The following is a 25,229-nucleotide window of genomic DNA, read 5'->3' on the forward strand; positions in this document are numbered from 1 at the left end:
TCTCCTTTTTTTTTTTTCCTCCTTTCCTTTCCTTTTTTTTTACCAACTCTGCGCAAGGTCATTAGTCACAAAGCAAACGACACGGGAACTGCAGAAGCTTTTTTGCCCTCTCTTTGCAAATGTTGCTTGGAGGCGACCAAACCGACACCACCACCAGCAACAACCGGTCCCAAGTTTGGGTTGACATCCGCAGTTTTTGGGGGTGTGCTTGTGCCTTACCTGCATTTGCACTGCATGGGGGTTTAGAGCAAACTGGATTCTGCAGCGCTGGGAGCGATGCACAAATGAGATTGCAGTCTCTCCTTTTCTCCCTCTTTTTCTCCCTCCTCTTCCTCCTTTTCCTTCCTTCCCGTCCCAAAATGCAGGTGAGCAAATCTCAACTTGGATTCTTTCAGTTCGAAAGGTGAAGCCACCAAAACTATTGTGTCCACAGCCAGATTAAGCAGTAAATAAACCCAAAGATGTTTAACTGGATTCCCACCACCACTCTCTCCTCCACGTGAATTAACACCGCTTCTCAATTACATCCAAGCGGAATGGTAAAGGGGGAGGGAGGAGCGGAGGGGGGGAAAGAGGGGGAGGGAAGGGGGGGGGGGGGGGAGAAGCCACGGTAGTATTTTTTTTAAAAAATAAAATAATAAAATAATAAAAGAGAGAGTTCTGTTTGCAAGTCGAATGAGCTCAGTCAGATGTTTTCCTGTGGTCTGCACCGCCACGCTGGGTGGAAATCTGCGACTGTGGTTTCCTTGTGCCTCTCAGAATCATCAGAGAATCGTTTGGTTGGAAAACACATTTAAGATCATCCGGTAGAAGTAGGGAATTCAGAAGCTGTGCAACAGCAAAGCGGCTTGAAATGTTGAATGGCAACTGAGAGAAGCTTCCCACTCGGAAATTTAAAAAAAAAAAACAAACGACCAAAAATAAAAAGAGTAAAGAGGCAAGTTTTTGCCTAAATAAAGTGCTGGGGAAGCTGCTTGGAGCTTCTCTGGGTAAGCTCCTGGCTGATGCTGCAGCAGCAGAGCCGCCTGCGCTACATAGACAGGGAAAGAGAGAGGGAGAGAGAAAGAGGGAGCGAGAAGGGAGGGAGGGATGGGGGAGGAGGAGGAGGAGGAGGAGGAGGGAGGACGAGTCAAGCGCTGCACTCCAGAAAGCTCAACCTTACCCACTGCTTCTGCTGCGGGATAGCTGCTCCTCACCACCTCCAACCCTGCCGGTGCCTCTGCAAACGCGCGATATATCGCGATTTCCTCCTCTTTAGCCTTCCCCCCCCCCCCCCCCCCCCCCCCCGCTCCAGTTCCCCCTCTGCTGTAGGCTTTTTAAAGTCGATGTTTGAATCCTTTCTTTTTGTTTTTCAGGTGCACCGCCGGGGCTCCGCGTTTTGCGGTCTCACGCCGGTAAGAAAACTCGTTCCACATGCATTGTCCCTTCTTTCCCGGGTCGTGAAATTCCAAAATCCCGGGACCAAAGGATGGGGGGAGGAGGGGGTGGTGGTGTATGTGGCTCTCGTTAAATCTCAGACTTTTGTCCAGCTTCCCAGTGCTGCTGGAGCTTTCGGTCTTTGTGTTCGTATTCTTCGTAGTGGCACCATCATGCAATGTGGGGTTTTGTGTGTGTGTGTTTGTGGGTTCCCTAGGAGAAAAAAAAAAAGGGGGGGGGGGGGGGGGGGGGAGAGAAAACCCCAGTGGAAAATATGCTGAGGAAGGGACGGAGTGTAGAAAAAAACGCGTTAAAGTGACAGATTTCTATGTGAGAGGGGACTTGCTGCTTTGGTGGCTGCTAAAATGGTAGCGTCACCTCGCTGGGGAAAGTGGGAAATAAACTTTAATGGTAAAGCTCTGCGCTCAACTTTGCCTACTAACCCCCCCGCCCGCCCCGTGCCCCCCTCCTCCTCCCACACCCCCACCCCCACTCCGCCACCACTACCCTCCCGTTGTCTTCTCCTGCTGGTTCTGGGTCATCTACTCGGTTTTGGTATGTCCCTGGTGTTTGGATTTCTGGATGATCCTGCTTCTCCACTTGGGAAAGAAAAAAATAAATAATAAAGGTATTCCGGACAGGTTTGGGGGAAAGATAGGATTTGGGCTAGCCTGGGGCAACCAGTGGGACCAGAAATGCTGTGTGGGTGCATGTAGGGAATCCAGTAGGAATTCGACAGGATTCGAGCAGGAATCCAGCAGGAATCTAGCCGGAATCCAACAGGATTCCATCAGGAATCTAGCCGGAATCCGAGAGCAATGCATTAGGAATCTATCTGCTGCCTCTTCTCCAGTGACCACATGTTGGGGTGAGGGGGGGACACACACAAGTTGTGTGCGCTCCTTTTTTTCCTCACATTGAAGGAAGCTGCTGGTGAGAGGACTGCGGGGAAATGTCCCTCTTGTCACCGCGGTGGCACAGCCGAACGGTTGAGGTGGTTGAAAGAGACGGGGTCACAACGTGTGGTTGCCGCTGGGGGCGGTGAATGAATGTGGGAGGTGGGAAGGAAGGAAGAAGGAGGGAAGGAGGGTTGCCACCTTTTTCTTTTTCCCCTTGGGGAGTCCGGAGGGGCAGAGCTGAAGCCTGATGGGGGTTACTCTCCTCTCCAGAGGGATGCAGGGATGCTCTTCCCTTCTTGGTCAGAAGACAAACCCCCTCACCACCCCCTAATGATGCTTGGTTGATATCTGCAGCATCAGCGAGAAAGCCCCGGCTCGGCGCAGACTCAGTGCTCACCGCCGCAGTCCCGGACGGAGGGGGCTGGGGGCTTGCTGGGGGTGGTGGTGGTGGGGATGCTCAGCATCTTCGCAGAGGGTTAAGTAGGCTTAATCCCAAATCCCTATTATATTTTGCCAAGCAACCGGAATTTTTCAAATTTAACTTCCCCCCCCCCCCCACACACACAAACACACTCGTTCTGCTGCTGCGGGAGCGAGGAATTTTAGCGGCGGTGGAAGCTCCAGTCCATCCCAGTCAGCAGGAATTCCCAGAGCAAAGCGATGCCATCACACCCCCTTCTTCATTTTTTTCCCCTCCTTCAATTTTTTGTCTTTTTTTTTTTTCCCCTTCTTCCCTCTTTCCCTTTATTTTTCCCCCCGCTTGTGCTTTTAAAAAGGCAGGCAGGAAACTTAACGCATTCCCGGGGAGGGTGGAGGGAAAGGGGCTGGATGAAAGTGCTTTTTACCTCCCCACCATAAACTTTCCCGGAACTGGGGGGCTCTGTTGGAGGGTGAGGACGTATCAACCCTAGCTCCGCTTCTCCATCGCTCCTGTCCTCCCACCCTTCAGCTCTGCCAGAAGCCTCTTTCAAGCAGATGAGGGATTTCTTTCTCTTTGCCATGTGCAACCCGCTCCCCCCTTCTCTTCCGACCCTTCTGCACACACTGTGCCTTTCACATGCGGGTTGCACTCCCCAGCCGTCCCCCCGCAGCATCCCCCATCCTCCTCCTCCGCCATCCTTTTCTTTCCTACACCCCCCACCCCACCCCCCCTACCCCACTCAGTGTCTTCACATGCAATCTCCCTCTGAATGTGCAATGTCTTTCCTGCTCGAGAATGCAGCGTCCTTCACAGTGGATTGGTTCCTCTTTCGGAACAGAGGTAACAGCACCCCCACCCCCCCCCCTCCCCTGCTTCTCTCCTTCTCCCCCCTCCTCTTTTTCCTATCATTCTCCCTTCCTCCCCCTCCTCCTCCCTTCTTCTCCTCCTCCTCCTCCTCCCAGGGCAGGCAGCCGGCGTGGGAAATGGGTCCGACGTGAGCTGCATGGTGGATGGAAGAGCTGCTCCTGGTACACGTGCCCTGGCTGCTGGAATTGGGGGAGGGGAACGGGGGGACGGGACAAGGTTGTGCTGCTTGTGTCTGTGTGTCTGTCCATCCATCTATCATTCTTTACTCCATCCATCCATCCATCCATCCATCCATCCATCTACTCATCCCTCCATCCAACTATCTCTCCATCCCTTCATTCATCCATCCAACCATCCATCCACCCCTTTATCTATCTATCTATCTATCTATCTATCTATCTATCTATCTATCTATCTATCTATCTATCTATCTAATCTATTTATCCATCCATCCATCTATCAGTCTATCAGTCTACCTATCTATATCTATCCATCCATCCCTCCCTTCATCCAACCCTTGCATCCTATTCCCCTTCCCCCCCCCCCTTCTCCCCCCAGCTCACCAGCACCCTCCCCACAACCCCGCCAACATCAGGGTTGTCACAGCTTGTCTGGGTGTCAGTAGAACCAAGTCCAGGCACTTCAGTTAGGGAAGGTTCGGTCCTCTTGGTCAAATCTGCTGCACAGTGTAAGTTCCCTCTTCCCCCCCTCAGTTCAAGCCCCTGCACAACCCCCACAGCCCAGATGCCCACAGATGTGCACAGGCGCTCAGACCACTACATTTGTCCTCCTGATCCGAGGAGATCAAGTGGGAAACGGGATCAGAAATGTAATCGAGTGTAATAAATAAACTAGCTGGAGCTGCCGGGGATAGACAGAGGGGAAATAAGAGCTTGTGTCCTTAAAGGGAACATCTGATAAGGCCACCGAGGTGGCAGATTGCGTGTGGGAAGGAATCCGTCTTGCTGACATTTGCAGCCGGCTTGTACGTGGGGGAATCCTAAAGCAGCCTGGGAGCTTCCCCAGCCTCTCTGAAAGCCCCTCTAATCTACCCCCTTTCCCCTGTGCACTGCAGTGGGGCTTTGTTTCTGGGGCTGTAGATACAGACTGGGGAGATGGGGGTCATTGTTAAGATTGGGGAGACAGGAGTGAGTCATCACTACGATTGGGTAGATGGGGGGTCATTTTTAAGATGGGGTGTCATCACTGAGACTGGAAAGATGGGAATCTTCACTAAGATTGGGGAGATGGGGGTCATTGCTAAGACTGGAACGATGGGGATAATCACTAGGACTGGGGAGATGGGGGGTGTGTCATCACTAGGACTGTAAAGATGAGCGTTGTTGCTAAGACTGGGAAGATGGGGATCATCATTAGGACTGGAAAGATAGGGGTTATTACTGAGGCATGTAGATGCAATCCCTGGTGGGTTTATCTACATCTCTTGGCAGAACCTGGCTTCTGCCCCTGGCTCCTGCCCCTGGCTCCTGAACTCACGTCTGCAGTTGGAACTTGCAGCCCACAACAATTTGTTGTTGGCAGTTTAGGAATGTCGGTGGCTCTCAATGGGAAATTACTTTTGGGATATGTGGTGGGAATCCATCTCGGAGTTAAAGAGAGACAGTTTGATGATGTGTCTGTGCCACTCTGTATATTAAGAGATGTGTATTATGGGCTGCTATTCACATGCACGCAGTTGTGAGCACAAATGAAGGAGCTCCTGGGGGTGGGGGGTGGGGGGGAAATCAGTAAAACCAGGTGGGCTTGGAAGTAACAGATTTATAATAATGCGAGGAAAAGGTTAAATACAGTAAACATGCCAGCAAAGTGGGAAGCAGAGTGAAGAAAGAAAGAAAGAGGGAAAAAAAAAAAAAAAAAAAAAAGACAAAACCCCACAGAAAGCAGTTAAAACCGTTTGGAGAAAGGGCGAAAGTGACTCAAGAACTCCACCAAGGGACAAACAGCTGAAATGACACCACAGCAGCACTCAGCCTGCCTTGACCTTTCATGTTCCTTATCCGGTGGCAATTGTGATCTCTTCGCCTCCCTTTCCTATCATAAACTCTTCTGGCCCCTTCACAGCTCCCTTAGCTTCAGAATATAGTGGGAGGTCATGGGACACAGGGAAGTTCAGCTTGGAATAGATTTAAGGTGCAAGAGGGGACATTTAAGACTGGATATTAGGAAGAAATTCTTTACAGTGAGGGTGGTGAAACATTGGAACAGGTTGCCCCAGGAGGTTGTGGATGGCCCCCTTCTTGAAGGTGTTCGAGACCAGGTTGGGTGGGGCCTTGAGCAACCTGGTCAAGTGGAAGATCACCCTGTTTGTGGCAGGGGCAATGGAACTGGAAGATCTTGAAGGTCCCTTCCATCCCAACCCATTCCATGAATTTTATGAATTATTTTGAGTGCCAGCACTTGGCTGGTGGCTTTCACCTTACTGTAAATATACTAGCTGTGTAGGAGCATGTAGTAGGCAGAAATGATTCAATTATTCATCTGGTACACTTTAAAAGTTTAAAATAGGAAACCCCAAGATTTACTTTTAAGCAAAGAACAGCTACAACTGGATGATAGCTAAGCATGGAGCTGCCAGTTTGTTTAAATATTCTCTCTTTTATTCTCCTTGAGTTTTGAGTCAGATATGAGAGTGTGAAGAGTGGTGGAGAATGGAGTTAAGTCCAGTTGGTGGCCAGTCATAACTGGCTGTCCCCAGGGCTCAGTTTTTGGGCCAGATCTCTTTAAAGATTTTTATCCATGATCTGGATGTGGGAATCGAGTGCACTCCCAGTGAGTTTGCAGATGGCACTAAATTGGATGGGGGTTTTGATCTTCTGGAGAGTAGGAAGATGCTGCAGAGGGACCTGGGCTAAGGTCAATTGTATGCAATTTGACAAGGCCAAGTGCTGGGATAGAATAGAATAGAATAGAGTAGAGTAGAATAGAATAGAATAGAATAGAATAGAATAGAATAGAATAGAATAGAATAGAATAGACCAGGTTGGAAAAGACCTTTGAGATCATGGAGTCCAACCTATCATCTAACACTGTCTAATCACTCTGCATTTGGGTCACAACACCCTCATGTAACTCTGGAGCAGGCTTGGAGCAGAGTTGCTGGAGAGTTGCTCAGCAGAGAGGGACCTGGGGATGTTGGTTGATAGCCAGGTAAACATGAGCCACTTTGTTCCCAGGTGGCCAAGAAGATCACCAGCATCCCAGCCTGGATCAGGAATAGTGTGGCCAGCAGGACTAGGAATATGATTGTTCTCCTGGACTCAACACTGGTGAGGCTGAATCTTGAATCCTGTGTTCGTTTTTTTGCCCCTCACTCCAAGAAGGAGATTGAGGTTCTGGGCCATGTTCAGAGAAGTCCAGCAAAGATGACGAAGTGTCTGGAGAACAGGCCTGTTGAGGAGAAGCTGAGGGAACTGTGGTTTTTTAACCTGGAGAAGAGAAGGCTGAGGGGAGACCTCATTGCTCTTTAAAGCTCCCTGAAAGGAGGTAGAGAGGTGGTTGTTTGTTCAAACAAGTAACAAGTTATAGGGCGAGAGGAAATAGTCTCAAGTTGCACCAGGGGAGATTTAGGTTGGACATTAGGGAGAATTTCTTCACTGGAAGGGTTCTCAGGTGCTGGAACAGGCTGCCCTGGGAGGTGGTGGGGTCACCACACCTAGAGGTATTTAAGAGTCATGTAGATGTAGTCCTTATGGACAGGGTTTAGTCAAGGACTTATCAGAGTTAGGTTAATGATTTGACTGGATCCCAAAGATCATTTACAATCTAGGCAATTCTGTGCTTCTGTAAAGGGCATAAAAATGATGTGTTGGGAAACAATGGTTGCATCTCCCTTGCTTCTAAATGCTTGTTCCTAGAGGAACATTTGAGGACTGTTCAGAACAGAAGATCCTTTGCACAGGTATGATTTCATCAACTTCTGTGAGTCTTCTCTTTCAGAAGGAATGATGAAAAGTAACACTGAGCAACAGTTGGTTGTGGTTCTCTTTGCTTGGGTTTTTGAAATGTGTGTAGATGAATATGGTGAAGTTTAAGGTTTTCTTTTATTTAGAATAGAATAGAATAGAATAGAATAGAATAGAATAGAATAGAATAGAATAGAATAGAATAGAATGGAGTAGAATAGACCAGACCAGGTTGGAAGAAACCTTCAAGACCATTGTGTCCAACCTATCATCCAACACCACCTAATCAACTAAACCATGCAACCAAGCACCCTATCAAGTCTCCTCCTAAACACCTCCAGTGATGGTGACTCCACCACCTCTCCGGGCAGCACATTCCAATGGCCAGTCACTCTCTCTGTGAAGAATTTCCTCCTAACATCCAGCCTAAACCTCCTCTGGTGCAGCTTGAGGCTGTGTCCTCTTGTTCTGGTGCTGGTTGCCTGGGAGAAGAGACCAGCCCCGCCTGCCTACAACCTCCCTTCAGGTAGTTGTAGAGAGCAATAAGGTCTCCCCTGAGCCTCCTCTTCTCCAGGCTAATCAACCCCAGCTCCCTTAGCCTCTCTTCATAGGGCTTGTGCTCCAAACCCCTCACCCCTTTCTTTCTAGAGCAGTAATCTGGTCTAGTGGGAAGTGTCCTTGCCCATGGCAGGGGATTGGAACTAGATGATCATGAAAGTCCCTTCCATCCCAACCCATTCTATGATTTTATGTTTCTCTGATTTTTCTGATTTTGGTCATTGAGGCTCCATCCCTAGAGTCATTCAAGACCAGACGATGTAAGCCTGATGTAGTCTGTGAATCTGTGAATTTATGATTATCTGATTCTTCTCTTTTTTTCTTCTTCTTTTTTTTTTTTTTTTTTTTTTAATGAGGGGGTTTTGTTGGCTTTGTGTAGGTTTTTTGGTCCCCAGACACAGACAAAAAATTTTAACCACCCTCGACCAGACAGGAAGGACAGACTATGCTGAAACTCAGAAGGAAACATTAATGGAAGTTCTTAAGAAAACATGTGAATTTTGATGAGAGACGGCAGATTTTGGTTGGATTTATGCTTCATAGTCAATTCTGGATTTGCAGGGCTATATAATGAGTGCTCATTATTTTATAGATGTATCTTTTAAATTCAACTATTGTTCAGTTCCCCTAAATGCAAAATAAACTCTAGGAGAAGAATAACCAAAAAGTATTTAAGGTGAGCTTGGATGACTCCCAATCAGGAATAGAAGGAAATTATGAATCATTAGTATATATTCTACATAAAGCCATACAATGAACCATTCAAGGGAGATAATTAAAGGTGGGTTTAAATTTAAATGAAGTGCATGAGAGGTAGCACTGACAGAAAAAGGAAAATGTGTCCACTGAAAATATGAAATGGGTACAGCTGAGGTGCTGTGCTGGGTTTGGGAATGGGGTAGGATTGGTAGTAGGGCAGGTGGATATCTGTGTGGCTCCTGTAAGAAGCCTCTAAAAGATCCCCCAGCTCCAAACTGGACCCACTTCTGGTCAAGGCTGAACCAATCAGCACCTCTATCATAACATTATGAGAGAAAAAACATGTTTTAATGGCCATGGTGGTCTGAACTTGATGGTTGGACTCATGGTGCTTGGGGATATGGTTTAGAGATGAACTTTGTAGAGTAGGGTTCTCAGTTCGACTTGGTGATCCTGAGGGTCTTTTCCAACCTGAATGTTTCTGTGATTCTGTGATTGATCTTAGAGGTCTTCTCCAACAGAAAAAAATCTATGAATCTGTGTTGGGCAACACCTTTTGTTTTAAGAGCTCTTTTGTGTTGGAGAAGAGTGGGAAGTGGTAGAGAACAATATGTGGACCCTAAAGTCAGTGAAGAAGGAGATAGGGAGGCACATGGATTCATTGAGTGGTTTGGCTTGGAAGTGATCTTAAAGACCACCTAGCTTCAACCCCCCTGTCATGGGCAGGGACACCCTCTACCAGACTAGGTTGCTCAAACCTGATTTGAGATTGGAACAGCCACTCCCTTCACGCCCACAGTGAGATGACAAGCTGAGCTCTTTCAGGCATTAGAGGTGAAGGGTAGAGCAGAACCCTGTCTATGGACCGCGGAGGGTTTTGTTTTGGAGCAAATGCCTGGTTCCGAACAAAGCTGTGACTCTGAGGGAAGCCCTTACTAGAGTGGGTCCTCACTGGGATGATCACAGCACATGAAAGGAGCCCGCACTAGTTGGAGAGGTTCATGGAGGACTGTCTTCCATTGGAGGGACAGCATTATGCAGCAAGGGATGACTGTAATTTTTTGTCCCTGAGGAGGGAGAAGGAAAAACAACATGGGATGGACTAGGACTGACCTCAACCCCACCATTCCCTGTCCCTTTGTGATTCTTTTGGGAGGAAGTAGCAGAGCTGGTCCCAGAAAGAAGGGAGGGGTGGGGAAAAGGTTTGTATTTAAGATTCAGTTGTGTCTATTATTTTCCTATTGTGACTGAATTAGTGAATTTGTGGTGGGTTTGTTTCAGTTACACTGATTTTGCATCCCTGAGTTAAGTCTGTCATGTGTCCATGACCACAAATGGTGAGTGAGCCCTTACTGTCCTTCGACTCAAACCCTTTACTGTATTTTCTCCTCCTTCATCCCATGAAAGGTGGGTAAGAGTGAGCAAGTGGCTGCATGGGCCTTTGTTACTGGCTGGGTAGGCTCAAAATACATCATCTACACCTAGATCCACCAGCAGAGAGCTCCACAGTTACTTTTGGAAATAAGGTAGGGTTTATTAAGTTTAGAATCATAGAATTGTTTTGAGTGGAAAAGACCATTAAGATCACAGAGTCCAACAATCAGCCTAAGACCGCTCTGGTCATTAAACCATGTCCCAAAATGTCATGCCCATGTGTATTTTGAGCACGTCCAGGGATGGTGACTCCACCACCTCCCTGGGCAGCCTGTTCCAGTGCCTGACCACTCTTGCAGGGAAGAAATAAAATAATGTTTAAAGTAATGTTGCTTTAACATAGTGTTCAATATTGTATCAAGTAGCCACATTTAGTTGGATATGTCCCTGCTCACTGCAGGAAGGTTTGACAAGATGAAACTTGAGGGTCCCTTCCAACCCAGTGCAATCTGTGAATCTGAGAAGACAACGCTCTGGGGAGACCTTCTAGTTGCCTTCCACTACCTGAAGGGGACTTACATGAATGATGGGGAGGGATGACTTTTGATAGGGACTTGCTGTGATAGGACAAGGAGCAGTGGCTTTAAGCTTGAGGAGTTTAGATTTAAACTGGATATTGGGGAGAAAATTTTACAGTGGTGGTGGTGAGACACTGGAATGGGTCGCCCAGAGAGGTTGTGGATGCCCCATCCCTGGAGGTGCTCAAGGCCAGACTGGATGGGTCCTGGTCCAGTAGAGGGTGTCCCTGCCCATGGAAGGGGGGTTGAAACTACATGATCTTGAAGGTCCCTTCAAACCCAAATCATTCTAGAGTTGTATGATTCTATGATATAATAAAAGGTTTCCAAGGTATCAATAGTCACTAACAATGAATGCTGAGCCCACTCTAAGTCTTTGTAAATTATCCCTATGAAATACAAGGAAGTGCAGTGACCTGCTCAGTCACCCAGCAAACCACTAACAAATATGTCTCTCCAGATTAAGTTCATCAAACCACAATTTTGCCCATTTATACCTTTTATTCATATGTATTCTGGAATCACTTCAATATTTGAGTAAGTGGCAACCATATCTGCTTGGATGGACTGCTGGAAAGCCAAATAAGCTCATTCTGAAAAGACTTTCAAAGAAGTTTTTGTTCCAGAGAGCTACATGTAGAAAGAAAAGTCTTCTGTCATGAAATGTTATGGATAACAGTAAAATATACTAAATGGTTAGAGAAATGTTGAAATAGAGCTCTTCTCAAACTCCTGCTCCCACTTATTTCTGTCATCTCTCCCAAACATACAGAACAGAGCACAAAGACTTTATAAAACCATTTTGCCTCCACACACTCTTGAAGACATCTCAACAATATTATTTTACATTTCTGTTCTCTGCTTTTTTGAGTAGTAGCTTTGCTTTGCTTTGCTTTTCCTCTTCTCTTCTCTTCTCTTCTCTTCTCTTCTCTTCTCTTCTCTTCTCTTCTCTTCTCTTCTCTTCTCTTCTCTTCTCTTCTCTTCTCTTCTCTTCTCTTCTCTTCTCTTCTCTTCTCTTCTCTTCTCTTCTCTTCTCTTCTCTTCTCTCTTCTTTTCTGCATTTTGGTTATTTCTAATTTGTGTTTGGGCTTCTCTTATGTGTTTGTTTATTTTGTTGATTTGTGTTTTTAGGATACTGTAAAGATCTGGAGGTGCTGGTCAACAACTGGCTGGAGATGAGACAGTTTGTGCCCAGGTAGCCAAGATGTCCAACAGCATCCTGGTCTGGATCAAGAATAGCAGGACCAGGGAAATGATTGTAGCCCTGGACTCAGCAGTGGTAAGGACATCAGCCTTGAATACTGGGTTCAGTTTTGGGGCCAGCACTCCAAGTAGGACATTGAGATGTTGGAGCATGTCCAGAAAAGGGTAAAAAAGATAATGAAAGGTCTGGAGAATAGGTCTGATGAGGAGCAGCTGAGGGATTTGGGGTTATTTAGTCTCGAGAAGCAGAGGCTGAGGGGAGACCTCATTGCTCTCTGCAACTCCCTGAAAGGAGGTTAGGGTGAGGTGGGGATTGGTCTCTTCTCCTTAGTAGCAAGTGATAGGACCAGAGGAAATGGCCTTAAGTTGCACCAGGGAAGGTTTAGGTTGGATAGTAGGAAAAATTTCTTAGTTTGGAAGCATTGGAACATGCTGCACAGGGAGGTGGTTGAGTCCCCATCCCTGGAGGCATTTCAAAGACAGAGAGATGTGGTGCTGAGGGACACAGTTTAGCAGGAGATTTCGGAGAGTTAGAGAATGCTTGGACTTGATGATTTTAAAGCTCTTTTCCAACCAAAATGTGTCTATGATTCTATTAAATATCCTTGCAATGAGTTGAAATTTTCTTACATATTTAAATGAGAACCACCAGATCACAAATCCTTTTGTCTGATATTTTTAGAGCACCCTGTGCAGCTTTAATTTAATATTTACATAATTCAGGGTAGCATGAAATATCTGACATATCTTCTTGAATCTACTGTGGCAGTTGCCTGTTGAGTAGAAGAGAAAATACCCAATCAAGATGGCAACTCTGCAGAGTTCAGAAGGCCCTTTGCTGTGAAAATTCCAGTGCTCTTACAGGTAATTGAACTCTGTCATGCTCTGTTCCCTCCTTTAAATTAACCCCGAAGTATGCTACAAAGTATGCTGCACCTTAACTGGCATTTTTTAAGTCCACACACTTACTTGAGAGCTTTAATGTTTCTGTCTTCTTCATAAAAAATGATAATTGCTCTCCTCCTGAAATAAAGGTCACAGAAATAGAGAGTTATAATAAATTAAGGAAATAAATACAGTGGCAAGGAAAGCATAATAGAATCATAGAGTTGTTTCAGTTAGAAAAGACATCTAAGATCATTGAGTCCAACCTACAACCTAAGATCATCAGGGCCATTAAACCCCAGGTGCCATGCCCATGCATTTATTGAATACCTCCAGGGATGGTGACTCCATCACTTCCCTGGGCAGCCTGTTCCAATGCCTGACCACTCCTGCAGGACAGAAATTTTTCCTAATATCAAACCAAACCTCCCCTGGCAAAATTTGAAGCCATCTTCTCTCATTTTATCAGCTCACACTAAGGAGAAGAGATCAACCCCTACCTCACTCCAAATTCCTTTCAAGGAGTGGCAAAGAACCATGAGGTCTCCCCTCAGCCTCCTCTTCTCCATACTAATTCACAGTAATTTTGAGTGGACCAAGTTCCCTTCAATCCCAGTTCCCTCCCAGTAATTAAGAGTAGGACCAATGTGTTGATTACCTTTTGGGCATCCCATTTACCCTTGTTTTGCAATGATTTAAGCTACTTAATTGTGTATTTTGCTATGCTAGATTTATCATTCCATTCTATATGAAAAGTAGAATCTGTACAAGGCACATTGTTATAACCTCCATTTAGCTGTGCAGGGCAGAACTAGAACCCTTTTTTTCTGTAATCCTCTTTGACCACCACAGAGTCATGACTATCCCCGCACCAAAAAAACAAAGAGCTTTTCACTTTCTACTTTCTACTGTTAATGGTAAAGAACAATAAACACATGTGAAGAGGTGCACCTCTGCACCTTTCCCTGACCTAGATTAAAACATAAACACATTAGTCTGAATAAAAGGAGGCTCCCTTCACTCTAAGAAAGACATTGAGGTGTTGGAGCATCTCTAGAGAAGGTCTATAAGGCTGGTGAAGGATCTCGAAAACAGGTCTGGTGAGGAGCAGCTTAGAGAACTGTAGTTGTTTAGTCTGGAAAAGAGGAGGCCAAGGGGAAACTTCCTGGCTCATTGCAATTCCCTGAAAGAAGGTTGGAGTGAGGTGGGTGTTAGTCTCTTCTTCCTAGTAACAAGTGACAGGGCAAAAGGAAATGGCCTCAAGTTTCACCGGGGCAGATTTAGGTTAGATATTAGGAAAGACTTTCTTTCTTGTAGGAGTTGCCAGGCTGTGTAACAGGCTGCCCAGGGAGGTAGTGGAGTCTCCATCTCTGGAGACATTCCAAACCCACCTGGATGTGTTCCTGTGTGACCGTCTTGAGGTGATCCTGCCTTAGCAGTGGGGTTGTATTGGGTGATCTTAGACTAGACTAGACTAGACTAGACTAGAATAAACCAGGTTGGAAGAGACCTTCAAGATCATCGTGTCCAACTTATCATCCAACACCACCTAATCAACTAAACCATGCAACCAAGCATCCTGTCAAGCCTCGCCCTGAACACCCCCAGTGACAGTGACCCCACCACCTCCCTAGGCAGCCCATTCCAATGAGCAATCACTCTCTCTGTGTAAAACTTCCTCCTAACCTCCAGCCTAAACCTCCCCTGGTGCAGCCTGAGACTGTGTCCTGTTGTTCTGGTACTGGTTGCCTGGAGAAGAGTCTAACCTCTGCCTGACTACAACCCCCCTTCAGGTAGTTGTAGACAGCAATAAGGTCACCCCTGAGTCTCCTCTTCTCTTCAGAGGTCCCTTCCAACCCTCACCATTCTCTGATTCTGACACAATCCTCACCACATTTCTGAAATGTTTTCCGCTGCCATCTTCATTCTTCCAAATAAAAGAAAATTTGTAGCCACTTCTAATTTTTCACTATCGCAGTATATTAGAGGTTGAAAGGGACTGGGACCTCAGGAAATCGTCAGGTCCAACCCCCCTGCCAAAGCAGCATCATTTACGGTAGTCTGCACAGGAACACACCCAAGTGGGTTTTGAAAGTCTGCAGAGAAGAGCTCCACAACCTCCCTGGGCAGCCTGTTCCAGTGTTCTGCCACCCTCACTGTAAAGAACTTTCTCCTCATGTTGAGCTGAAATGTTCTATGTTCAAGCTTGAACCTGTCGTTCCTTGGCTTATTACTGTGTGCCACTGAAAAGAGCTTGGCCCCATCCACTTGACACCCACCCCTCAGATATTTATACATATTGATGAGATCCCCTCTCAGTCTTCTCAAGATTAAACAGCCCCAGGGATCCCAGTTTCTTTTCATAGGGGAGATGCTCAAGTCCCCTAGTCATGCTCGTGGCTCTCTGTTGGATTCTCTCCAGCAGTTCTCTGTCTTTCTTGAACTCAGGAGCCCAAAACTGGATAGAGTATTCCATATGTGGTCTCACCAGGGCAGAGTAGAGAGGTAGAAGAACCTCCTTAGACCTGCAAGACACACACATCCTTGTTGATGCATCCCAGAATACCATTGGTTCTCTTGGCCACGAAGGCACATTATTGTTCCATGGAGAACTTGCTGTCCACCAGCACTCCAAGGGCTTTCTCTGTGGAGCTGCTTTCCAGCAGGGCAACCCCTAACCTGTACTGGTGCATGTTGTTATTCCTCCCCATATGTAGGACTCTGCACTTGTACTTATTAAGCTTCATGAGGTTAAACAGCTTGTCTTTGAAATAATTTGCTCTCCTCCTATCTCTTTTGCTCTTTCCTCTTTTTCTTTTCTTTTTCCCCATGCCCAGACATCCAGATTTTTACACCTGTTTCAGCTGGCTTGCAGTTTCTTCGTGATCATCCTTTGCATAATTACATTTTTAGCTTCCTTTAGAAGAGTAATAAGAATTATAGAGAGAGGGGGTTTATGACCTACAATACATCTGGATGAGGAGAAGTGCTGATAAGTTTCCACATTTTTCATCTTCTGATAGAAGCCTGACATATCTCCCAGTTCATTCATTCTGCCAGACGATTAAAACATTGTTCTTCAGCAAACCAAAACTCATCCAGAGCTCAGCAGGCAATAACTGCACTCTAAGCATATTAAAGAACAGGCAGGGCAATCCAAAGTAGACCTCTTTCTTTGCCTTTGAAGATCATGTAGAAAAAAAGTAAGAGAGAAAAAGAAGTTTAACAGTGTAATCAGGCTGGAAGGCTGTAGCAGCTGGTTGGTGGGTGAAGATACAGAACCTGGTGCAAAGCATGAAGAAATCAATGGGGGTGCTTTGACTAAATAAGCTTTTAATTAGAATCATAGAATGACAGAATGGGAGGGCTTGGAAGGGGCCTCTGAAGATCATCAAGTCCAACCCCCTGCCAAAGCAGGTTCACCTAAAGAAGGTCACACAGAAGCATGTCCAGGTAAGTTTTGAATGTCTCCAGAGGTGACTCCATCTTTTGGAAGCCTGTTACAGGGCTTCATTACCATTAAATTAAAGAACTTCCACCTCATGTTTAGATGGAACTACTTATATTTAAGTTTGTGCCTATTACCCCTTGTCCTGTCACTGGGCACCACTGAAAAAAGATTGGTCCCATCCTAGCTTTTAATTTAAATATCAAAAATGTCTATTACAAGACAGCTCATGAGTCATAGAATCACAGAATCATAGAATCACATCATCATCATCATCATTTGGGTTGGAAGGGACCTTCAATATCATCTAATTCCACACCTCCTGCCATGAGCAGGGACACCTCCTACTAGACCAGCTTGCTCAAGACCCCACCATGCTTTCAACACTTCCAGACTCAGAGCCTCCACGACTTCTCTAGTCAAGCAGTTCTAGTGCCTCACCACCCTCATGAGGAAGGATTTTCCTGATTTCAATGTCATAATCCTTGTTGAAAACTGAAGCAATCTAGCATGGATTTGGGTATCTTTATGCAAATAAGGATAATTTCACTTAATTTTGCTTTTTTTGGAGCAGTGTCCTTAGGTGGCCAAGAAGGCCAACAGCATCCTGCCCTGCATAAGCAAGTGTGACCAGCAGCACCAAGGAAGTGATCGTTCCCCTGTACTGGACACTGGTGGGGCTAGATCTTGGATTTAGATTAGGCATGAGGAAGAAATCCACATGGTAGAATAAATAATTCCATGAAGATTCTTTTATCAAGTACTTCAGAGAAGTTTAGAGAGACAGAATAGGAAGCGACACAGTCTCAGGCTGTGCCAGGGGAAGATTAGGCTTGAGGTGAGGAGAAAGTTCTTCACTGAGAGAGTCATTTGTCATTGGAATGTGCTGCCCAGGGAGGTGGTGGAGTCACCATCCCTGGAGGTGTTCTAGAGAGGATTGGACATGGCACTTGGTGCCATGGTTTAGTAGTCATCAGGTGTTGGGTGACATGTTGGACTTGATGATCTTTGTGGTCTTTTCCAACCTTGTTGATTCTATGATTCTAAGAGCGGAATAGTGTAATGGGTTGGGGCAGATCCCCTCCCCAACACAGGCAGAAATAACGACTCAGACAAACGGATTGCAAAGGTGATGAAAGTTTAAATAGAAAGCAGTGAATGTTACAGAAAACCCAAAGCGCAGTGACAAAGAAAGATCCCATCCCCACCTGAGGGTGCATGCAAAACCCCCAGGGCTCCTTCTTCCCCCTCCCTCTGCTGGGCTAGTCTCAGCTGGCCAGGCCTGAGACTGCCCATCCCCCTGTGGCCTTGGGCCCAATCAGGCCCATGGCCGGGAGATCTCTCCCCCAGTTACCAAGTCTCGGAGAGGGAAGGAAAGAGGAAGTGCCAGACTCCGCACTGGATCTTATAGTGGTGCAAAGAATTATGGTAGGAAATACACACAATTTCCTGTGTCCATCCCTCTGGGCTGGACTTCTGGACACAGGAAGTGAACACACCAGGGGGGCACCCAGCTCAAACTGCAACAAATAGAAAGAGTAACGGAGAGGCTGAAGATAGGGGAGTGTTGGAGGTTTTTTTTCTTTAGTTTTATGAACAAATACAATTAAAATTTTATAAACAAGAAATGAGGGGGAAAAAAACATATTTCAGAAAGCTGAGGGAGTTCCAGTATCAATTTTCAACCTGTGAATCAAGACCCTTGAGTGAAATTGACTTTTTAACTAAGTTATTAATCTTTTATTCATTAACTTTTTTTGGTTTCTTTTAACAACATTTGGTGGTTTGTTTTTGGTTTGTTTTTTTTCCTACTATTATTGTCTTTTTGTCAAGGGAGACTACCTGAGTCATTGGAAGAAGAGATATTTAATTTACTACAGTTCCAAAAATTTCATGAAAAATGAAGTCATGAGAAGGAAACTTCTCTGACTTTCATCTAACATGTCATTTTTGGAAGAAGTTATTGACTTAACTTGGTATTATTACTACTCTGGAAGTTCTAAGTTAGAATGATAACATCAACCATCATGACTTCATGACACTTCAAATAAAATATCCCTTTTTAAAAAGTTGCTTTTCACTTTTCTGAGCTTTACCTCAATCCTTCTTTCCAGGTCTGAAGCTATGGTTAAATTTGGGGGGAAAAAATCAAACTGATTTATTCAATGATGGTGCCACTCGAAGAGTGATGGTCAGTGGTTTGATGTATAAATGTACCAGGTGGCCAAGAAGGCCAATGGCGTCCTGGAATGCATCAAGAATAATGTGGCCAACAGGAGCAGGGAAGTCATTGTGCCCCTGTACTCTGCACTGGTTAAGCCATACATTGAGTACTGTGTCCAGTTCTGGGGCCCTCAGTTTAAGACAGACATTGAGACTCTTGAACGTGTCCAGAGAAGGGCAACAAGGCTGGGGAGAGGCCTTGAGCACAAGCCCTATGAGGAGAGACTGAGGAAGCTGGGATTGTTTAGCCTGGAGAAGAGGAGGCTCAGGGGAGACTTTATTGCTCTCTACAACTACCTGAAGGGTTGTTGTAGCCAGGTGGGGGTTGGTCACTTCTCCCAGGCAACCAGCCCCAGAACAAGGGGACACAGTCTCAAGCTGAGCCAGGAGATGTTTAGGCTGGAGGTGAGGAGAAAGTTCTTCACTGAGAGAGTTTTTAGCCCAGGGAGGTGGTGGAGTCACCATCCCTGGAGGTGGTCAAGAGGGGATTGGACATGGCACTTGGTGCCATGGTTTAATCATGAGGTCTGTGGTGACAGGTTGGACTTAATGACCTTTGAGGTCTCTTCCAACCTTGGTGATTCTGTGATTCTGTAGACAAGTGATGAGTGGCATTGTCATATTGGGACTGCTGTTTAACATCTTTAATGGTGATGTGTAGTAGACAGGCATCCCTGGCCATGACAGGGAGGTTGGAGTAAATAATCTCTATGGTCCTTTCCAATCTAAGCTATTCTACAATGACACAGAGAGTGGAACTGAAGCAACCTCTGCAAGTTTGCTGATGACACCAAGCTGTGTGGTCAGGTTGAGACACTGGAACCAAGGGATGTAATCCAGAGGGACCTGGACAGGCTGGACAGGTGGACCCAAACTAACCTCATGAAGTTCAACAAAGCAAATTGCTAGGTCTTGTAGGTGGGGCAGGGGCAATCTCAAGTATCAATACAGGCAGGGAACAGAAAGGATAGAAAGGAATTATGTGGAGAAGGAAATTGGAGGCTGGTGAGAGTCTCCACAACTTTTCTGGGCAACCTGTCCCGGTGTCTCACCACACTACTGGGGATGAATTTCTCTCATGTCTCATCATAATCCAGCTGCTTCCAGTTTGAAACCATTACCCCTTGTCCTGTCACTCCATGCTTTTGTCAAAAGCCCCTCTCCAGTTCTTCTGGATCCCACTTCCAATACTGGAAGGCTGATAGAAGGTCTCCCCAGAGCCTTCTTGTTTCCACGTTGAACATCCCCAACTCTCTTAGCCTGACCTCACAGGAGAGATGCTTCTGCCCTGTTTCAACAGGTCCTTGTGTTGGGGGCTCCACAGCTGGACACAGGACTCCAGGTGGGGTCTCATCCATCACAATGTTTGATTTCCATCTAATTACATGTTCACATCAATTTTTTTCCCTACTGCATTTCAATTTAGAATCAATCAAATAAAGAAATTAATAAATGATGTAATGAAACACAAATGAAGAAACACCTGTTAAGTAAATAATGAAAGAAATATGTTGTAATAGATTAAAATGTATTTTTATTGAATTACACAGAAGAAAATTGTCTAAGGTTAGACTTAATAAAAAACTAATTAACTTTATACTTTTTTTCCCCTGTTCAGTGTTTGCCTCCAGGCCTTTATTTACTGCACATTGTCCAAGTAACACCCTGGAGACAAGAAAGTAAAAAATGGAATTTTTGATGATGTACATCATTGCATTGTCTAAAGAAAATCAGAATGTTATTCAGAGTTCACAAATATATATTGGGATTTCATTCTTATCAGCCAGGTGGTGTGGTTGATAAGACTGAAGGACAGAACATTATCCAGAGGCACCTGGACAGGCTGGAGAGGCTGGCAGAGGAGAATATCATGAGGTTCCACAAGGCAAAGCACAAGACCTAGGTTGGGACAACCCTCCACGTCAGTCCAGGCTGTGGGATGATGACATTAGGAGCAGCCTTGTGGGCACTTGCAGCCCAGAAAGCCAGTGGTGGCCTGGGCTGCATCAAAAGGTCTGTGGTGACAGGTTGGACTTGATGATCTTTGAGGTCTCTTCCAACCTTGGTGATTCTATGAAAAGAAGTGTGGCCAGCAGGTCAGGAGAGGTGATTCTTCCACTCTGCTCTGCTGTGGTGAGAAGTTACCTGGAGTTCTGTGTCCAGCTCTGGGCCCCCCAACACAAGAAGCACATGGAACTGCTGTAGCAGATCCAGAGGAGGCCACAATGATCAGAGAGCTGGAGCACCTCTGCTATGAAGAGAGTCTGGCAGAGTTGGGTCTGTTCAGCCTAGAAAAGAGAAGACTCCAGGGAGACCTTAAAGCTGTATTTCAGTATCTGAAGGAGACCTACAGGAAAGCTGAAATGGGACTATTTAGAAGGGTCTGTGGTTGTAAGACAAAAGGGCAGTGGTTTGAATTTGGAACAGGGTGGATTTAGGTTGGGCATCAGGAAGAAGCTCTTCACAATGAGGGTGATGGAACACTGGAACAGGTTGCCCTGGAAGTGGTGGAAGCCCCATCTCTGGAGACATTGAAGGTCAGACTTGCTGGGGCTCTGGGCACCCGGATCTAGTTGGGTATGCCCCTGTTTACTGCAGGAAGGTTGAACGCAATGACCTTTTGAGATCCCTTCCATGTCAGTGCATTCTATGATTTTTTTTTCCCCTCCTTGATTTCACCTCAAAGTCACTTCTGCCCAGTAAAGAAAGTAGGGACCTTCAGTGGTAAAAATGTGACTCTCTTGAAAGCCTTTATCAGACTGCACAACTACAAGTGGCACTGTGATTCCACCTACAGCTTCATTTCAATAATTTTCTAATTATGAAATGAGCATCTAATAATTTGATCCTAGTAATGTCTTTTGAACATAATTGTGTGGTATAGAATCATCATTTCTGTTGCAGACAGAGGACAGCAAAGATCCCTATCTCTACAAAAGGAAGTGCAATTGGATGTACAACACTTTGGAGAAGAAGGAACCAAGACTGGGGGTAGGATTCTTGAATAAGCATAAGTGGGAGATGCACAGATGGTAGAAGTTATCAGATGTTCTTGTCTTCTCTCTGGGCATCCCTTGCTATGTAAGTGTGATAACATTTGTTAGAAGGCATGATTAAGGCTTTTTAGGCTTCACAGATGGAATGTAGCTTAGTGGAGTGTTGTGAAAGATAGACGATTCAGACAAGAAATGGATTTCATGAAAGGAATTACAAAGGATCAGGTTTAGACAGGTAAACACCTTTAAAACTTAATGATTCTATGATAGATGTAATAACAACCAAATATTTGTTTCTGTAAATAAAAGTTGGGATGACATATTAAATTGTTTTGAGTAATTTTACTGAGGTTAGGTTAGAATTAAAGGTTGGAAAAGACCTTTAAGATCATCATGTCCAGCTATTCTCTAACTCTGCCAAGTCTAGGGATAAACCATGTACCTTAGTACCACATCTCTCTGGCTTTTAAACACCTCCAGGGGTGGGAATTCAAACACCTGCCTGGGCAGCCTGTTCCAATATTTGAGAACTCTTTCAGCCAAGAAGTTTCTTCTAAGATCCAACATAAATCTCTCCTGATGACTGGAGAAGTATGGAAATATCACTACTGATCTTCAGTCAACTATCACTCTTGCTGGAAAATTAGGATTTGCAGCTGAGAATAGCCCATGTAACACTTGGTGCTTTCTCACCACACAAGCACTGTCATCAAAGCCACCACTCAAGGCTGCTGTCACTTCTGACTTGCTGATTCCAAAAAACCTTGACCTCTGAGCCAATCTATCATGCAATACCATTAGTAAAATATTTTGCACTTTATGAAGGGAAAAGAAAGATTTTAAGCATTCAGTTCCTGCATTATCTTTACAACAATGTGATTTCTGTTAATGATTGTTCATTAAAACATAGAGTCAGAGAAAGGTACAGGTTGAAGGCACCTCTGGAGATTATCAAGCCCAACTTGCCTTCTAAAGCAGGTTCACCTAGAGCAGGTAGATTGCCCAGTGGAGACTCCACAACCTCTCTGGGCAGCCTGGTCCAGGGCTTCAGCACCCTTACAGTAAATAAGTTTTTCCTTATGTTGAGGTGGAAGTTCCACTGCTTCAGTTCATATACATTGCCCCTTGTCCTATCACAGGACACCACAGAAAAGGGACATGCGCCTTCTTCTTGATACCCTCTGTCAGATATTTAGAAATATTAATAACATCTCCTCTCAGGCTGCTGTTCTCCAGGATAAACAACCCCAGGTCTCTCAGGCTTTCTTCATCGGATGGATCTTCCAGTTCCTTCATCATTGTCATAGCCAAGCCATCCTCTCTGCAGTTCCCTATCCCTCTTGAACTGGTGAGCCCAGAACTGGACACAGTACTCCAGATGTGAGGTGCTGGGAGATAGAACAGAACAGAACAGAACAGAACAGAATAGAATAGAATAGAATAGAATAGAATAGAATAGAATAGAATAGAATAGAATAGAATTAACCAGGTTGGAAAAGACCTTCGAGATCATCAAGTCCAACCTATCATCCAACACCATCTAATCAACTAAACCATAGAATACATAGAATACACCAGGTTGGAAGAGACCTTCAAGATCATCGCGTCCAACCCTTCAACCAATCCAACCTACCTAAACAACTAATCCATGGCACCAAGCACCCCATCAAGTCTCCTCCTGAACACCTTCAATGATGGCACCAAGCACCCCATCCAGTCTCTTCCTAAACAGCTCCAGTGATGGTGACTTCACCACCTCCCTGGGCAGCCCATTCCAATGGGCAATCACTCTCGCTATGAAGAATTTCTTCCTCACATCCAGCCTAAACCTCCCCTGGTGCAGCTTGAGACTGTGTCCTCTTGTTCTGATGCTGGTTGCCTGGGAGAAGAGACCAACCCCCACCTGGCTACAACCTCCCTTCAGGTAATTGTAGACAGCAATAAGGTCTCCCCTGAGCCTCCTATTCTCCAGGCTAAGCAACCCCAGCTCCCTCAGCCTCTCCTTATAGGGTTTGTGCTCCAAACCCCTCCCCAGCTTTGTTGCCCTTCTCTGGATACGTTCCAGCAACTCAACTTCTTTCTTAAACTGAGTGGCCCAGAACTGGACACAGTACTTAAGGTGTGGCCTAACCAGTGCTGAGTAGAGGCACAATGACTTCCCTGATCTTGCTGGCCACACTGCTCCTGATGCAGACCAGGATGCCACTGGCTTTCTTGGCCACCTGGGCACACTGCTGGCTCATGTTCAACCTACTATCAACCAGTACCCAAAGACATGTAAGTGCCAATCTAAGGCATTCTGAAGTCCATCAGCAGGAAATGTTAAGGTATATTATGGGAATTTCCTTTGCCTGAATGTGGTTGATGAATATGTTCCCAGGAGTTCTGAATGGACTGGTGCCTCAGCACATTTTCAAAATTACTTTCTTTGAAGACATTTCCATGTATAATGGGGCTTAAATCGCATTTCCCTCAATATCTGCTCTCACTTTGTCTTTTTTAAGGCTTCTCTGGAAAAAAACAACTCACAGCTGCTGTTCCTGCTCTTAATGCTTTCCTTGATAAGAGCAGGAAGCGACTGAAGCCTTACTTTGATTCTCCTGCACAGACAATATGCAGACACTGCACTGTCCTCCAGTGCAGGCTGAAGAGCTATGTGCTACCATCTCATATTCCTGAGAAAGGTTGTGGAGTTGCCCCGTGAGGTTGTGGAGCCTTCCTTTGTGGAGACTCAAAACCAACCTGTATATATGGCTGGGCAACCTTACCTTACCTTAGCAGGAGGGTTGGACTGGATGATCTCCAGAAGTCCCTTCCAATCCCTACCATACTGTGATTCCGTGTAGATAACCAAAGAACTGTAGAATCACTGAATGGTGAGTGTTGGAAGGGACCTCTGGAGATCATCTAGACCAACCTCCCTGCTAGAGAAGGATCGCCTGGAATAAATCATACAGGAATGCATCCAGGTGGGTTTGGAATACTTCCAGAGATAGAAGCTCCACAACCTCTCTGTGAAGCCTGCTCCATCATTCTACCCTCGAGCACATAAGTTCCTCCTCATCTTTAGATGGAACTTCCTTTGTGCAAATTTGTACCTATCACCCCTTGTCCTGTCACTGAGCATCACTGAAAAAAGACTGATTCCATCCTTCTGACACCTACTCTTTAAGTATTGATCAGCATGGATGAGATTCCCTCTGAGTCTGCTCTTCTTCACACTTCTATGATTCCATGATTTTATAATTCTGATTCCATGATTCTGTAATTCCATGATTCTATGATCTTGTAATTCCGTGATTCTGTGATTCTATGATACCAAGATTCTATAATCCCATGATTCTGTGATTCAATAATTCCACAATTCTGTGATTAAATAATTCTGTGATTCTGTGTGTCTTTGATTCTATGATTCCATGATTCTATGATTTATTTTTTTTTTTTTTTGCTGGAAAATAAAAAGAAATGGCCAATTAACTACATTCTTTTCAGCAGTGTAGAACTCCTGATGAATACTAAGTCAAGTTACACTGAATATTGAAAAGCGTGTGTCACAGAAGCTGACTTGCTGCTAAAGCAAGCAGAAAAAGTAGATTAGCCTACTTCTGAAACCAGCGTTTTGTTATAGAATCATAGAATGGATTGAGTTGGCAAAGACCTTGACAATCATCTAGCTCCTATGCTGCTGCCATGGGCATGGACATCTTCCACTAGACCAGCTTGCTCAAGGCCTCGTCCA

General features: G+C 45.4%; 1 long non-coding RNA gene across 3 annotated transcripts; it reads left to right on the forward strand.

Moving 5' to 3' along the window:
* The first annotated feature begins 1,103 nt into the window (after positions 1-1,103).
* LOC128897428 (uncharacterized) lies at positions 1,104-22,059 on the forward strand. 3 transcript variants are annotated; one of them, XR_008462374.1, is made up of 5 exons: positions 1,104-1,213; positions 1,356-1,394; positions 11,867-12,014; positions 12,708-12,802; positions 21,399-22,059. It is a non-coding gene; the product is annotated as an uncharacterized LOC128897428 (long non-coding RNA). The 3 variants fall into 3 exon arrangements; XR_008462375.1 differs by lacking the exon at positions 21,399-22,059 and adding an exon at positions 20,113-20,436; XR_008462373.1 differs by lacking the exon at positions 21,399-22,059 and adding an exon at positions 18,105-18,495.
* The last annotated feature ends 3,170 nt before the right edge of the window (positions 22,060-25,229 follow it).

This window comes from Dryobates pubescens, chromosome 1 (genome assembly GCF_014839835.1).
Source record: "Dryobates pubescens isolate bDryPub1 chromosome 1, bDryPub1.pri, whole genome shotgun sequence".
NCBI lineage: Eukaryota > Metazoa > Chordata > Aves > Piciformes > Picidae > Dryobates > Dryobates pubescens.